Source organism: Scyliorhinus torazame, chromosome 6, assembly GCF_047496885.1.
Source record: "Scyliorhinus torazame isolate Kashiwa2021f chromosome 6, sScyTor2.1, whole genome shotgun sequence".
Lineage (NCBI taxonomy): Eukaryota > Metazoa > Chordata > Chondrichthyes > Carcharhiniformes > Scyliorhinidae > Scyliorhinus > Scyliorhinus torazame.
Window position 1 is genome coordinate 205,583,330 of NC_092712.1, and position 16,435 is coordinate 205,599,764.

The window sequence follows — 16,435 nt, forward strand, 5'->3', positions numbered from 1 at the left end:
GGCAGCCTCCTTCCTTGGCAGGGGTACAGGGTGTCCCGCCTCTCCACCACCGCGTCCAGGAGAGTCTCCAGCTCAGCATCAGTGAATGTTGGGGCCGCTGTCCTTGCTGCCATTTTGTTTCTGGGATGGTGTGTGTGGGGAGTGAAGTGGGTATATGCGGCTGCAGCTTGTCAGCCACCTGAGTGTCAATCGCGAAACCAGCGAATCCCGCACCATTCCTCATTGGAATCGATTGTGTGCTTTGTTGCTAACTTTTGCCTTAGTTTAATTGCTCTGTTTTTGTCCTTTTGCTCTTGAGTCACCAGGTACCTTTCTGATACCGCCACGTGGTTCAAGTCCAAGTAATGATCAATAATCCATTACACCGCTTAGTAAGATTAAAATCAAAGCACATTTATTATACACAGTAATCACTACTCATGCATAAATTCTACGTCTAAGCTACTTCTACGACTAACAGGCCAATACTTAACTCGGAACTGGCCCACCAGGTCAGGGAAACGAATGGCCTTTTGTTCGGGTTCTGAGCCTGCGGGATTCAAAGTTGGTACAGATTGGTAGCTAGGAGCGCCTATCTCGTAGCGAGTGTTGAAGTAAGACTTACTAGATATCAGCGATGGCTGGACCGGTCACTGTCAAGGGTTGGTTCGCGTTGCTGAGTGACCCGGTCAAGACGTGAATCAGAGGGCAGATTTGAACTTGGGCTTGATTCTTATAGTCCCCAGGGGCTTCCCACCTTTTGGGGCGGACCCTGCACCTGGTTCCAAGTGATTGGACTTTGGCGGTCTTGAGATGGTCGTTCACCTCCCTTTGTGTTGGCTTCTGCTGGCGCCGACGAGTCTGGGTTGGCTTTATGTATCTAAATGTTGCTCATTGTTCCCGGGGATTGCTCATTAATATGCAGATGGCTGGTGTTTTGTTATGCTGATGGTTGCCGGTATCGATCTTGTCTGGCCTTTCCAGAGGTAGATACACACTCAACCCGCAGCTGCTTATTTGTGTCCTGTTGGCTGACTTTCCCATCAGCCTTTGCCGTTCACCATTTTAAATCGGGAGTTAGTCATTCTAAATCGGGAGTTAGCCATTTTAACTGGCTACAGCTTGTCGCGTAACAGTGGCGGAATGGGTCCATGTGCGGCGCGATTTTGTTGTCCTGGAACTCCACACATTCTGTGCCGGCGTCAAAACTTAGTGTCAGAAACGGAGAATTCAGCCCCGTGTCTTTAACATACTCCCAAGATGTTTCACACTTTGAGTCACTTTTGGAGTGTGACAACTTTTACCCAGAGAAATGCAACACCAATGAATAGGTTAATCAGTTAACATGACCCGCATCTGAAATATAGATGCACTCGCTGCAGATAAAGAATATAGTAGTACTGATGAAGGTACAAAATGGTCTGGAAATCCCATTATTACAACAGGATATTGGGAAGTATCCCTGTGGAATCTCCAAGCGAGGAGGTCACTGGTGGAATACCAGAAGGAATAGCAGTAATGCCTAATAATGAGGTGTATCTTGATGAATTTCCGTTCTGATTTGTGCAGTGATACAACTGGCTTGATACCAGAGGCTGGGATGTTGCCAGGATCTTACTCAGCAGTCATTTGCTACCATGCATACTTGATTAGGTGCTGATCTCAGTCATGTGGGTGAGTGTAATACTTAGATATGGCCTTCCATTTTCCAACAACAATGACAATTTATATTTATATAGCACCTTTAATATAATAAAGCATCCCAAAGTTCTTCACAGGAACAACATTAAACAAAATATGACACCAAACCACGTAAAGAGATATTGAGTTGGATTTTCATCCTAGAGACGGGTAACGGGAGTGGGCCTGGCTCAGCCCACCTGCCTCAGGAGAAAGTGCCAGCAATGATAGGATGTTAATTCAAGGTGCTGACTGGAGTCAGGCCTGTCAACTGTGGACAGAGTTCGGACAAAAGAGGTGCTGCCGAGTGTCAAGGTGGGCAGTCTAAAAGACCTGCCTCTGTGCTCTGGGATGTTGTATCAATTGCAATAATTAGACCAAAACAATGAAGATCTTTCTGGCCCTCACCCTTCACACCCCATCAACTCACCCCAATGCCCATCCATGCCAACGCATGCCACTCCATGCCTCCCATCCACCCCTGGCCTCTCATACACTCCATGCCAATCTATGGCACTCTATGGCAAATTGTGTTATTATGCACACAAAAGCAATGTTTGCATGACATGGAACACCTCAGGTAGTTATGAGTGATAATGGACCGTGTTTCAACTGCAAAGAATGGAAGGCATTTGCACAGCATTATGACTTCAGGCATGTAGCATCAAGTCCATTATATCCCCAATTAGAAAAAGGTGTGCAGATAGTCAAACAATTACTGAAAAAGGCGATGGACAATCAAGATGATCCTTAGCACTGCTCAGCTATTGAGCATCTCCTTCAAGTTATGGTTTGTCACCATCAGAACTTTTGGTGAGTCGAAAGCTACGAACAACTCTGCCATGCCGTTCCAAACAACAAGTAAATGAGAAGATAAGGGATCTGTTGCAATCTCAGGAGAAGAAGCAGAAGAGGTACTATGACAAGTCAACCAGGGTTCTGGAACCTTTAAAACCAAATGATGCCATGAGAGTGGAGGATCCTGATGGCTGGTCAAAATGTGCATCAGTATTACAGAAAATAGGTCCAAGATCCACACTGCAATCACAGAGCAGGGACAGGTACTAAGGAGAAATAGACAAGCACTCCTAAAAGTTAAACAACCTGTTGCTCAACTGCAAGCAGAGGATGTCTATGAAAACTTATATTCTTCAAAACCAACACAACCAGAGGATGAATCAAATATCATTGGACAGTCTGAAGTTCCGAACAGTGATGTGGTCATATCAGTTGCACCTCCAGAAATGCAGGATTGTCAATCAGATACATCAGATCTTCCAAAGTTAAGGAGACCAACAAGGCATAGAAAGAAACCTGAACGATTGGATCTGTGAATGGACAATATAACTGCACATGATATAAATTCATATGCTATGCATATCATATATAATATTTATTGAAATGATGTACAATATGTTTTTCTCAAAATCTCATGGAAAGGGGATGTAGTGATAAGCATAAGCAATTGTACATGGAAATATGTTTGGCCTCCGACCACTAGATGTCAGGAAAGTTATACCATGTGACACTGTAACCTAGGGTGAGTCTGAAGGAGAATTTGTCATGGTTAGTTGTGTCTCTGCTCCAGTTTGTTAGCATTAGTTTCCAACCCACAGTTTGCTATACAATAATAAATTTGACTAGTCTAGAACTAGATGTTCTTTGGTACGCCAACTTAGTTATTGTCTCAATCGTAGAACATAACAGGGCCCATGATGCTCATGGCCTCTGCCATCTGCTCCCAGGCACGGTTGATGTCAGTAGGTGGCAGCCACCGTCCCACCCCGGGGGCAGGATGTCCCACCTCTCCTCCACCGCATCCAGCAGTATCTTCAGCTCTGTATCTGTGAATCTCGGGGCCGTTCTCTGGGGTGGCATCTTCTTGGCTGGAATGAGAGTGTGTGGGGAGCGGAGTGCTTGTATATAGCTCCAGCTTGTCAGGATCTCCAGTGCAAATCCCCACCGCAGCAAATCTGATGCCGGCGTGTGTTGGAATTGTACTAGTTCCACATGGCGTGAGTGCTGGCCCATTAGCATATCCTGAATTACTCCAGGACCGGCTCTGCCATTGGGACCGTGGAACACTCGCCATTCATCCCAGTGTCAGCACTTAGTCTCTCAAATAGGGAACCCTGCCCCTGGTCTGTGCAACAGGAGTGTTGCACAAGATTTCTGTCTGAGCCTGAGACTTGGCCAAATTCTGGTAAGATATTTAAGAGATGGATTTAACTTTATTTCAGGTCAATTTGTAACTGATTAGTCTTTTCTTGTTTCTTAACTTCGTGGACAAAATTCTCCAGTTAGGACTGATGCGACCATGAATTCACTCGAAGACACGTGGAGAAGTAAACCGTGGTTTTAATCAGCTTAGAACTGAGCCTGCCTGTGACCGGTACAACACTGAAGGCGGCCCCGCAGGTCAACAGCTCTTATACTTCCTGTAAAGGGGGTGGAGCCATGGGCGGAGCCCGTACATGCCTCAACATATCCCCTGTGGGTGAAGCCACACAATGGCCCATAGGTAGAGCCCACACGGTTAATAACATAACACAGTGCACTGGTGAATTATCAGTAATTATACATTCACCACAAGGACATTAAGTTCTGCGACCGGGGCTGATTTGGCTGTGCCAAATCAGGAAGAAATTCCTAATCCCTCAGCATCCAAGTTTATGCATGGCAAGGATTGTGAGGGGTTCCTGAAGGAATCCCACTATCAGGCTGCCATTTTGAGCGGGCAACCCGATAATGAAGTTCCATGGCTGTGCACCCACCACGAGCCCCCTAAATAAAGAGGCCCCTTGCCAGAGACCCCCAAAATAAAGAGATCCCCCAGAAACCTGTTGGTCCGGCGGGGGTGACAGGCTCATAGATTCAGTCAGTCCGGTGCCTGGATCGTACGTTGCGACCGCCGAAGCACTGGTGTTGCAGCCGCTTCGGGTGGCTGTGGAAGTGGGTCCGGAGCAGGCACAGGCGTGGACTTCGGGAGCGGCTCTTCTGTAGCTTCATTCCTGTGGACCGGTGCGGCGGGTGGGAGGGAGCGCGGGAACCATATAGGGGTGGGGGCGCTGAACATGGGAGGTTGGACGGGACATAGTGTGGGAGATACAGTAGGGGGAGTGGTGGTGGAGCCTGCGGGCGCCAGGTCCCGGAGGGAGACGGTATCTTGCCGGCCATCGGGGTGTTCGACGAACGCATAGTGTGGGTTGGAGTGCAGGAGCTGGACCCTCTCTACCAAGGGGTCGGTCTTATGACTCCGAACATGTTTTCGGAGGAGGACCGGACCCGGTGTCATCAGCCAGGGTGGAAGCGAGGCCCCTGAGGTAGCTCCCATAGGGAAAACAAACAAACAGGCATGAGGAGTCTGGTTTGTGGCCGTGCAAAGGAGGGACCTAATAGAGTGGAGCGTATTGGGGAGGACCTCCTGCCAGTGAGAAACTGGCAGATTCCTGGACCGCATGGTCAGTAGGACGGTCTTCCAGGCCGTCGCGTTCTCCCTCTCCACCTGCCTGTTTCCCCTGGGGTTATAACTGGTAGTCCTGCTCGAGGCGATGTCCTTACTGAGCAGGTACTGACGCAGTTCGTCGCTCATGAATGACGAGCCCTTGTCGCTGTGGACATAACTGGGGAAACCAAACAGGGTGAAGACACTATGCAGGGCTTTAATGACAGTGGGGGTGGTCATATCAGGGCAGGGGTTGTCAAACGGGAAGCGGGAGAACTCATCTATGATGTTAAGGAAGTACGTGTTGCAGTTATTGGAGGGGAGGGGCCCTTTGAAATCGATACTGAGGCATTCAAAGGGCCGGGATGCCTTTACCAGGTGGGCCTTACCCGGTCGATAGAAGTGTGGTTTACACTCCGCACAGATTTGGCAGTCTCTGGTTATAGCTCTGACCTCCTCGGTGGAGTAGGGCAGGTTGCGGGCCTTGATGCAGTGGGCGAGCTGGGTGACCCCCGGGTGGCAGAGGTCATCGTGGATAGCCCGTAGTCAGTCATCTTGCGCGCTTGGGCGCATGTGCCATGGGACAGGGCATCTGGGGGCTCATGAGCTTCCCAGGACGATATACTATATCGTAGTTATAGGTGGAGAGTTCGATTCTCCACCTCAAGATCTTATCATTCTTGATCTTGCCCCGCTGCGTATTGTCAAACATGAAGGCAACTGATCGTTGGTCGGTGACGAGGGTAAACCTCTTACCAGCGAGGTAGTGCCTCCAGTGCCGCACGGCTTCCACGATGGCTTGGGCTTCTTTTTCGACTGAGGAGTGTCGAATTTCGGAGGTGGTGAGGGTGTCGAATTTCGGAGGTGGTGAAAAAAACACTACCAGTCTGCCTGCTTGGTTGAGGGTGGCGGCGAGAGCGACCTCTGATGCGTCGCTCTCCACCTGGAAGGAGACGGACTCGTCCACCGCGCGCATCGCAGCTTTGGCGATGTCCCCCTTGATGCAGTTGAAGGCCTGGCGAGCCTCGGCTGCCAGTGGAAAGAGGATGGCCTTAAATAGTGAGCGGGCTTTGTCCGCATACTGGGGGACCCACTTGGCGTAATAGGAGAAAATTCCAAGGCACCTCTTCAGGGCCTTGGGACAGTGAGGGAGAAGGAGTTGTAGGAGCATACGATCAGGGTCGGGTCCTAGGACCCCATTTTCCACAACGTAGCTGAGGATGGCTAGCCTGGTTGTGCAGAAAACGCATTTCTCCTTGGAGGTGAGGATTAGATTTTGGGCGGTTTGGAGAAATCGGTGGAGGTTGGCGTTGTGGTCCTGCTGATCATGGCCGCAGATGGTGACATTGTCCAAGTACGGAAACGTGGCCCACAGCCCGTACTGGTCCACCATTCGGTCCATCGTTCGTTGGAACACCAAAACCCCGTTCGTGATGCCAAAGGGGACCCGGAGGAAATGGAAAAGGCGGCTGTCTGCCTCAAAGGCCGTGCAGTGGCAGTCCTCCGGGCGGATTGGGAGCTGGTGGTATGCAGACTTCAGATCCACCGTGGAGAACACGCGGTAGTGCGCAATCTGATTTACCATGTCTGCAATCCGGGGAAGTGGGTACGCATCGAGCTGCATAAACCGGTTAAAGGTCTGGCTGTAATCAACCACCATCCGGAACTTTGCCCCGGTCTTGACGACCACCACCTGAGCTCTCCAGGGGCTATTGCTGGCTTCTATGACCCCATCCCGCAAGAGACGCTGGACCTCGGGCCTAATGAACGTCCTGTCCTGCATGCTATACCGCCTGCTTCTGGTGGCTACTGGCTTGCAATCGGCGGTGAGGTTTGCGAAGAGGGGTGGGGGGTGGGGGGGGGGTGGGGGGTCGAATTTTAGGGTCGCGAGGCTGCATATGGTGAGCGGGGACAGGGGGCCCCCAAACTTAAGAGTTAGGCTCCTGAGGTTGCACTGGAAATCGAGTCCCAAAAGGAGAGGAGCGCAGAGGTCTGGGAGCACAAATAGTTGGAAATTAGCGTACTCAGCGCCCTGTATCGCTACGGTTGCAGTCGTGCACCCTTGGATTTGCAACGAGTGCGACCCAGAGGTGAGGAATGCGGTTTATTGCATCGGGAATATTGGGAGCGAGCAGCGTCTTACCATGTCCGGGTGAATGAAGCTCTCTGTGTTCCCGGAGTTGAAAAGGCAAGGTGTCTCGTACCCGTTAACCCGGACGTCCATCATGCAGTTCCGGAGGTGCTTAGGTCGCGACTGGTCTAGGGTGACCGCGCTGAGATGTGGGTAGCCGGCGGCGTTATCGGAGGTTCTGTGGCGGCCCCGCGATGTCTGTCCGTGTAGGCCGTACGCGTCGAGCGGCGTAGCAGATGGCGGCCAAGATGGCGGCCCCCGTTGGTCGTGCGTGGCGGGCAGTGAGGAAGATGGTGTCCAAGATGGCGGCCCCCATGGATCGCACGTGGCCGGCCATGTGGAGGAGGATGGCCAAGGTGGCGGCCCCCATGAGTCGTACATGTTATGCGGAGGCGGAGTCGGCAGACACGCTGCCACCTTGCGGGGTCTGCGGGCCTGTGAGTCTGTAGATTGGGCCTGTGAGTTCGAGTTCTTAGACCTGGCCAGGCAGACCTTGGCGATGTGTCCTTTTCCCCCACAGCTGCTGCAGTTCGCGTTGCGGGCCGGGCAGTGCAGTCGGGGGTGTTGGGACTGGCCGCAAAAGTAGCAGGGTAGCTCCCCATGATGGGCGGGCGGCCGCGCGGCACAGGCCTGGGGTAGTCTCGGATCAGGGGCCCACAAGGGGGTCGTGTGATCGGCCGGGAATGCAGTAAGGCTCTGAAAAGCGGCCTCCAGAGAGGTAACCAGTTTTACCGTGTCGTCCAGGTCCTGGGCCCCTTTATTGAGCAGGCGCTGTCTCACATAGTTTGATCGGACCCCCGCACATAATCATCTCGGACGGCGAGCTCCATGTGCTGAGTGGCCGTAACGGCCAAGTAGTTACAGTTGCGCGCGAGGGCTTTGAGATCGCGTAGGTAATCATCTAGCGACTCCCCGGGGCGCTGGCGGCGAGTGGTGAAGACGTGTCGCGCGTATACCTCGTTCACAGGCCGCACATAGAGGCGTTCGAGTAGTGCGAGGGCCTCTGTGTAGGAAGCGGCTTCGTCGAGCGAGACAGAAATGCGATGGCTCACCCGTGCGTGGAGGAGGCTCAGCTTCTGTTCATCAGTGACGGATGGCGTAGACGATGCAGTGAGATAGGCCTTGAAGCATCGAAGCCAATGTGAAAAAATGTATTCCGCCTCCGCGGCCTGTGGATCGAGTTCCAGTCTGTCAGGTTTGACGGCTGATTCCACAGTAGTATATTAAGCTGAATAAATTGATGCGACCATCAATTCACTCGAAGACACGTGGAGAAGTAAACCGTGGTTTTAATCAGCTTAGAACTGAGCCTGCCTGTGACCGGTACAACACTGAAGGCGGCCCCGCAGGTCAACAGCTCTTATACTTCCTGTAAAGGGGGTGGAGCCATGGGCGGAGCCCGTACATGCCCCAACATATCCCCTGTGGGTGAAGCCACACAATGGCCCATAGGTAGAGCCCACACGGTTAATAACATAACACAGTGCACTGGTGAATTATCAGTAATTATACATTCACCACAAGGACATTAAGTTCTGCGACCGGGGCTGATTTGGCTGTGCCAAATCAGGAAGAAATTCCTAATCCCTCAGCATCCAAGTTTATGCATGGCAAGGATTGTGAGGGGTTCCTGAAGGAATCCCACTATCAGGCTGCCATTTTGAGCGGGCAACCCGATAATGAAGTTCCATGGCTGGACACCCACCACGAGCCCCCTAAATAAAGAGGCCCTTTGCCAGAGACCACCAAAATAAAGAGATCCCCCAGAAACCCTTTAAATAAAGAGGACCCCCAGAGGCCTCTAAATAAAGGGACCCCTAGAGACCCCCTACATGAAGAGACCCCCCCCCCAGAGACCTCCTAAATAAAGATACCCCCTAAATAAAGAGACCCCCCACAGATCCCTCAGAAAGGAGACCCCCTGTCAGCAAGCCCCCTTTCACAGTTGAGTGATTTTGAAGTTGTCAGCTAGAAATTGACAGCACTTAACTCTGTTTGAAGTGGTCCAGGAGCTGTTAATCACAGCCTAATGTTTATACACATTGCGGTTAGAGTACTTCAGTTACTCACCCATGAAGGAAGATGGATGGAACAATGCTGACAGTTGGGCTGTGTGGAAGCTGTCAATCACAACCTCATAAAATCAACATCAAAGAGAAATGATGAAAGTCTTGCAGATCAAAAGTCTAAGGGGAATTAAACCCAGCTGACTAGTTTTCTCTTTCCAGGATGACAGGTGCTGCTTCCTATGCCTGAACTAGCAGCTGCATTGCCCAGATGCATGGTAAAGCAGTATTCTTTTTCACTGCCTCTGTCTAGACTGCTCTCCAACTTCCAGATAGGGGGCCTCTCTTCTGGGGGGGAGGGTCTTCCTGACAGAGGGCCTCTCTTCTGGGGTCTTCCTGACATAGGGCCTCTCTTCTGGGGTCTTCCTGACAGGGGGTCACTCTTCTGGGGGGCTTCGTGACAGAGGGCCTCTCTTCTGGGGGTTTCCTGACAGGGGGCCTCTCTTATTGGGAGCTTCCTGACAGGGGGTCACTCTTCTGGGGGGCTTCGCGACCAGGTTTCTCTTCGGGTGGGCTTCCTGCCAGAGGCTACTTTTCCGGTGGTTCTGTAGGGGGTCTCTTTATTTAGGGGGTCTCTTGAAGTGGTGGGAGTTTCGGTGGGAGTGGAATGGGCAGGTCTTGCGTTGTGGGGCAGAGGGTAGTCATCGGATGGAATTTGGGGGCTACTCCCTTAAAGAATTATCCCCATGGCCCACCGCAAGGTCCACGTGTCAGGGCCACGTTTGTCTGGACCAGTAGTGATTCTCACCCACATGATTCCCGGCCCAGAGGACCGGAGAATCATGTGCGCCCGGAGAATATATTGCCCGGTCCGCTGCTGCAGGCCGTTAACCTCGATCCTGACGCCAGCGGGGGGGCCAGTACATTGGCCCGGCGCCAATCCTGTTTCCTTCACAGTGCTGGATTCAACAACGCCTCATCGATAACTCCGCTACTGGTGGCACAAGGTGGAGAATTTTGCCATTTATTTTTGTATCCCCTTACCACCTGTTTATTAATTCTGTGTATCAGATTTTAATTTATTGCACTTCAGATCCTTTTAGCGTTAGTATCCTCCCTTTGGTCAATTTTAAATTTAGCCCTTTGATGTAGTTAATTATTTTACTGTTGTCCCCAGTCAAAACACTTAACACTTCCTTCCCCCTGCACCAAATTTCCACTCTCACTAAATTCCTGCTGTCACAGTTTGCTTTGCAAACCACTTTCTTTAGGCGATTCACCCAGTTGTGCTCTTATAGCTCGAAAGAATGATCTCAAATCAGTTGGTGTAGTCCTGAACCTGACTCCATTACCCAGATAATGATGCAAAATTTCAGCTCCCTATTTGGCCAGTTCTTCTGCACAAAAATTGAATTTTTATGCACCAATGTGTAGAAGCGCCAAGCCCACCATAGGCCCAGGCGTCGGGTGGCTGGTGGGATGCCTGTACATTTACACCCTAATTAATTATGAAGCGATGCATCTTGTGTAAAATAGGAATACCATCGGGTTGGTGGGTAGGGGATGCAAATTTGTTCCAACTGCTATTAAAAGCATTGAGCAACTGGCAGATCTGGAGACAGTGGCGATAATTGTATCAGTTTAGATTGTATGTCAGTCCAGTCCAGGGTGTTTCTGGCTGAGTTATATAATTTTGTAAGAGTACCTTCAATTTAGGAATAGCCCCCCAAAAAATTAAAGGGGAGGAGGAACAGATGGATGTTCCTAATAAATTGGCTGGAGTTGCTCTTCCACAAATTCCTTTGTCAACATAGATATTTAACAAGATATGTGTGTGTGTGTGTGAACTTCTCTTTCTATGACACCAATGAACTGAAATTTCTGATGCACCATTTTACAAGTGACCCACAAGCAGAGTCTAAAGGCACGATGTTCCCAATATGTTGCATCCGGCGCCGATCTTGTTGTGCCGGGTGAATAGCAGGAAAAGCCAAAAACGGGATTTGCGTCGTGTGCAAATCGCTTTGCCATTCAGCCGGCCCACACCCCACAACAAGATCTGGATCGCGCCCAATAATATCGAGAAGCTCATTAAGCCTAATTTGCATTCATTTCAATCTCATTAGCGAGATTTAAGCCAAATGCAGTGGCCTCCCGGGAGTCACCAAACCTCCCAGCAAGAAATCACACAGACTTTGTTTCGTACTCCTGTATAAAAACAGGACCTGGCGCAGGGGACACTGAGAGGGAAGTGAGGAGGTGAGTAGCCCTCCCCATTCACAGGCATGCAACTCAAAGCACCGGAGCTGCTGCCCCAATGCTCTGGCAGGGGGGGGCGGGGGGGGGGGGGTCCTTCAGGGCAGCTGGGGTTGTTCAGAGGAGCTGGAGGGGGGTGAAGTCGGTGGTCGCCCCTGGACCGGGGATGGGGTGGGGTGATGGTTTGCGTCCGTGAGTCCTTCAAGCCATCTTTAAATATTGTGGAGACCCATAACAGCTCCAGTCTGTCCTACCAAACCCTCCCAGGACAGAGCCCTGCTGCGTCTTCTTTCCTGAAAGTCAGTTTCACTCCCTTCACAGTTGAAGGCTATTTCAAAGGAGGGATTAGCCTTGTTAATTATGAAAGCACTTCATGTGCCTGAACACTCAAGTGCCTCCTTGTAGGAACAGGTGCCATGTCTGAGAGGATGATAAGTGGACTGGATGTCCTGCAACCTTTGAAGCCTGAGTGTGCCTGAACTCTAGGAGCATCAGGACCATAGAGGTAGCTGCCAACAATCAAACACTAAAGAGCCGGGCTTCGCCAATGAGGACTCTCTCGCAGTCAAAGGGTAAGTGTGTGGATGAGCGGAGGACAGTTGTCCACAACTGAGTGCCGGATGGCACTCCGAGAGAAGGTGGGCCAGTTATGATAAGGGTGGGGGAGGCTCGGGAATTTGAGTATCCCGGGATGGATGACCTAATTGACTGTCAGTTTCTCGCCTTCTCCAATTCCTTCCAGGTGCAAAAAATGAATGTTGGTGTTAATCCCACGGAGGTTGCTCTTGTTCAGCTCGTCGCAGTCGATGAGGGCAAATACCAAAGAAGGCAGTGAGGCCAACGCAGGCTGGAGGTGGTACCACATGTGCAGGCGGCCCCTGCACGCCCTGAAGACCCAGCTGCCCATCAGGCTGAGGAGGGCCCAGAACGGGAGGCCAACAACGTGTCAGGGTGTACAGGAGTTGAAAGTCATTCAATGAGCTGATCGACAATATATGCCACATAAGATTGGGTCTCGACAGAGAGACAGGGCGGCACCTGTGCCACGTCCTCACGCACATGGCACCCTGTGGAGGAGAAGGACACCCACTCCTGGTGGCTGTGAAGGCAACTGCAGCATTAAATCTCTATGTCACTGGGTCATTCCAGAGCTTGAACAGGGACCTGGGTCACATTTCCCAATCTTCAGCTCACAGGTGCATCTGGAAAGTGACGGATGTTCCATATGTCTGGGCCAGGCCCACCAAGTTGCCCAAGCTGCTGGATTTTCTGCCATCGCCAGGATGTTTCCATGTCCAGGGGGCCATCAATGGCATGCATGCCACCCTGCGTGCACCCGGGCATCAGAGACTGTCCTATATTGACAGGAAGGTGTTCCACTCACTGAATGTTCAGATCGTGAGCGACCACCATCTGAAGATCAAGCATGTGTTGGGACGTTACCCCGGGAATGTGCATGACAGCTACATTCTGGGGCAGTCTGAGATCCTCGGTGTCTTCGAGGACCATCTCAGGAAGATGTGTTGGCTCATGGGGGACAAAGGACATACGCTGAGGTCATGGCTGATGATACCAGTGCGAGGGCCTGAGACTGAGGCGGGAAACCTGATATAACGAGGCCCACACTGGCACCAGTGCTGTCACTGAGAAGTGCATCAGGCTGCTGAAAATGTGGTTCAGCTGCCTGGACCACTCTGGCAGGGCTATACAGTGCAGCCCCCAGAGGGCCTCCTGCTTTGTGGTGGTCTGCTGTGCCCTCCACAATCTGGCATAGCAACTGGGCAACATGCTGGATGAGGAGGGATATGCGGCCTGATCTAAGGAGGAGGAGGACCAAGACCAAGAGGGACTGGAGGATGATACCGGGGAGGAGCAGAAGGATGGAGGACAGGAGGTGACAAGGGTCCTACATGCAAGAGAATCAGGAAGTTCCTCGTGATCTCTAATTTCTCATGGTACGACGCTGTGTGTCCGTCAGATCTACCCCAGCCCCTACACCCCACACATCACACCACCTCCTCCCCGACATCCCTGTTCCTCCTCCAAGGATTATGTACCATCACTCCATGATGCTGGGCCTGTGTTGGCACTGTCAGCGGCTCACTATACAAGGCAGGAGGGTGATGGTCACTCGCTGTGAGGAAAGCTCTCGTGCTCCTCAGGATCTGATGAAGTCTGACTCCTGTCTTTCTGCTGACAGCGCGCTCACACCCATCCTCATGACGGAGTCTACATAGTGGGGGAGTTTTGATCTTGGACCACTGTGCCGAGAGGGGTGGGGAGGAGGGCAGGAGGGGGGTGTGGGCAGGCCCGCTGTGAAAATTATAGTGACAAAGGCTTCACATGTATCAGGTGTGAGGTGTTTCAATAGTGAACATTTTAATGTGACAGATTTCCATTTGCCCTAACTATGGACAGTGACCTCACCAGTGCCCACTCAGTGCTCCTCACTCTTCTTGAGCTTCGTGGTCTAATGCTACATCGAGGTGTATCCCTAGGATGCACATCAGAGGTGGAGGCAGCCTGCTGCCTTCTACACCCTGCGGCCTTTGATGCTCATGGTAGTTGACCTCTGGAGGGCCTGGAGCCAGCAGACCCCAGCTGATTTACCAGTGGCACAGGCGTCACCCTACAACCCTGTTCTGCCCACTGCCCTTGAGATGAGCCGGTGTCAGGAGTGGGGGATTCATAAGATCTGGAGACCGCGTAAATCTCCTTGGTGGAAGGCCCAGGTACGGGCTCCAGTGCATCTTCCTCCCTGAGGGTGCTTGTGGTGGCCTGCGTGACACCATAGGATGTAGGGGCAGCTGGCGTGAGCTCCATCCGACACTGCCAGTCCTGGAGGTGTTGTCTGCACTATGATGTAGATGCCCTCAGCAATGGTGCTCAGTGACTGGGCCACGCTCTGGAATGCTTCGGCAATGTCCACCTGTGTCTGGGACATGTCACTCATCGACTGGGGGATGATGTCGAAGCTCTCAGCCACGGTCATCACAGACTGAGAAACACCTTGTACACCACCACTCATGGCTCGGACATCGTGCTCCAGGTTTTCCAGTGCGGTCACCACCCTAGCAATGTTGGCCTTGGTGCCACGTAATGCTGCCACCATCTCCTGCACCTGAAGGCTTTGAGACTCCTCCAACGAGCCTCGCAGTCACTGGAATTCGCTGACACCCCCTCCTCTATGCCACAGCTGTGGCCCATTATCTGCAGCAGCTCTAGGAGAACATTGACCAGAGACTCAGCGTCTGGCTGGGACCCAGCTGAGTCCTGGGATCCAGTAGACCGCCAACTGTTGTCTCCCCAGATGTTCCCGCCTCCACCTGATGTGCATCAGCAACTGTGTGGTGCTCACCAGTTAGTGCCCCAGAAGCCAGTCCACTAATGTTTTTTTTAAATGTTTTTAGCCAAGGTTTTTCAATAGTTTTTACAAAACACTTCAAAAAGGAAAATAATACAAAGAAAACAGGGCAATATGCCAACAAAACAAAACAACTTAACCCTCTAAACGATTAACAATTTAACACCCATCTCAAAGCAAAATGGGGCATGCGCCCCTTACAAAAAGGAAAGGAAATCAGCCCCCCCCCCCCCCGGGTTGCTGCTGCTGCTGCTGACCTCCACCTAATGTTCCACGAGAAAGTCAAGAAACGGTTGCCACCGCCCGGAGAACCCCTGCAAGGACCCTCGCAAGGCACACTTTATCTTCTCCAGCCTAAGAAACCCTGCCATGTCGTTGACCCAAGCCTCTACACTTGGGGGCTTCGCGTCCCTCCACATTAACAAGAGCCTTCTCCGGGCTACCAAGGAGGCAAAGGCCAGAACTCCAGCCTCTTTCGACTCCTGCACTCCCGGATCGTCCGATACCCCAAATATCGCTGCCCCCAGCTCAGTTTTACCTGAGTATCCAAGACCTTGGACATAGCCTTTGCGAAGCCCTTCCAAAATTCCATAAGTGCCGGGCATGCCCAAAACAAATGGGCGTGGTTTGCTGGGCTCCCCGAACACCTCACACACCTGTCCTCCACCCCAAAAAACCTACTCATCCTCGCCCCTGTCATATGCGCCCGGTGCACTACTTTAAACTGGATCAGACTGAGCCTGGCGCAAGGTGAGGAGGAATTAACCCTGCCCAGGGCATCAGCCCACAGGCTCATCCAGCTCCTCAGCCAGCTCCTCCTCCCACTTGCCCTTCAGCTCCTCCACCGAGGCTTTCTCCACCTCCTGCAGCTCCTGGTATATCTCCGATAACTTACCCTCCCCGACCAACACGCCAAAACCACCCTGTCCTGTATCCTCCGGGCAGGCAGCAGCGGGAATTCCCCCACCTGCTTTCTCACGAAAGCCCGAACCTGCATGTACCTAAAGGCATTTCCCGGAGGTAACCCAAATTTCTCTTCCAGCGCCCTCAGACTGGCAAAATTCCCATCGATGAATAAATCCCCCATCCTTTTAATTCCCGGCCCGTGCCAGCTTAGGAACCCACCATCTATCCTACCTGAAATGAACTATGGTTGTCCTGTATCGGAGCCCAGACTGAGGCCTCTACCTCCCCCCTATGCCGTCTCCTCTGCCCCCAAATCCTCAGTGTCGCCGCCACCACCGGGCTCGTGGTATTCCGCGTCGGCGGAAGTGGTGCCTGTTCACTAATTAGCACAGTGGTTAACACTGTTGCTTCACAGTGCCAGGGTCCCAGGTTTGATTCCCAGCTTGGGTCACTGTCTGTGCAGAGTCTGCACGTTCTCCCCGTGTCTGCGTGGGTTTCCTCCGGGTGCTCCAATTTCCTGCCACAAGTCCCGAAAGACGTGCTTGTTTGGTGAATTGCACATTCTGAATTCTCCGTCTGTGAACCCGAACAGGCGCAGGAATGTGAAGACTAGGGGATTTGCACAGTGACTTCATTGCAGTGGTAATGTAAGCCTACTTGCAACAATA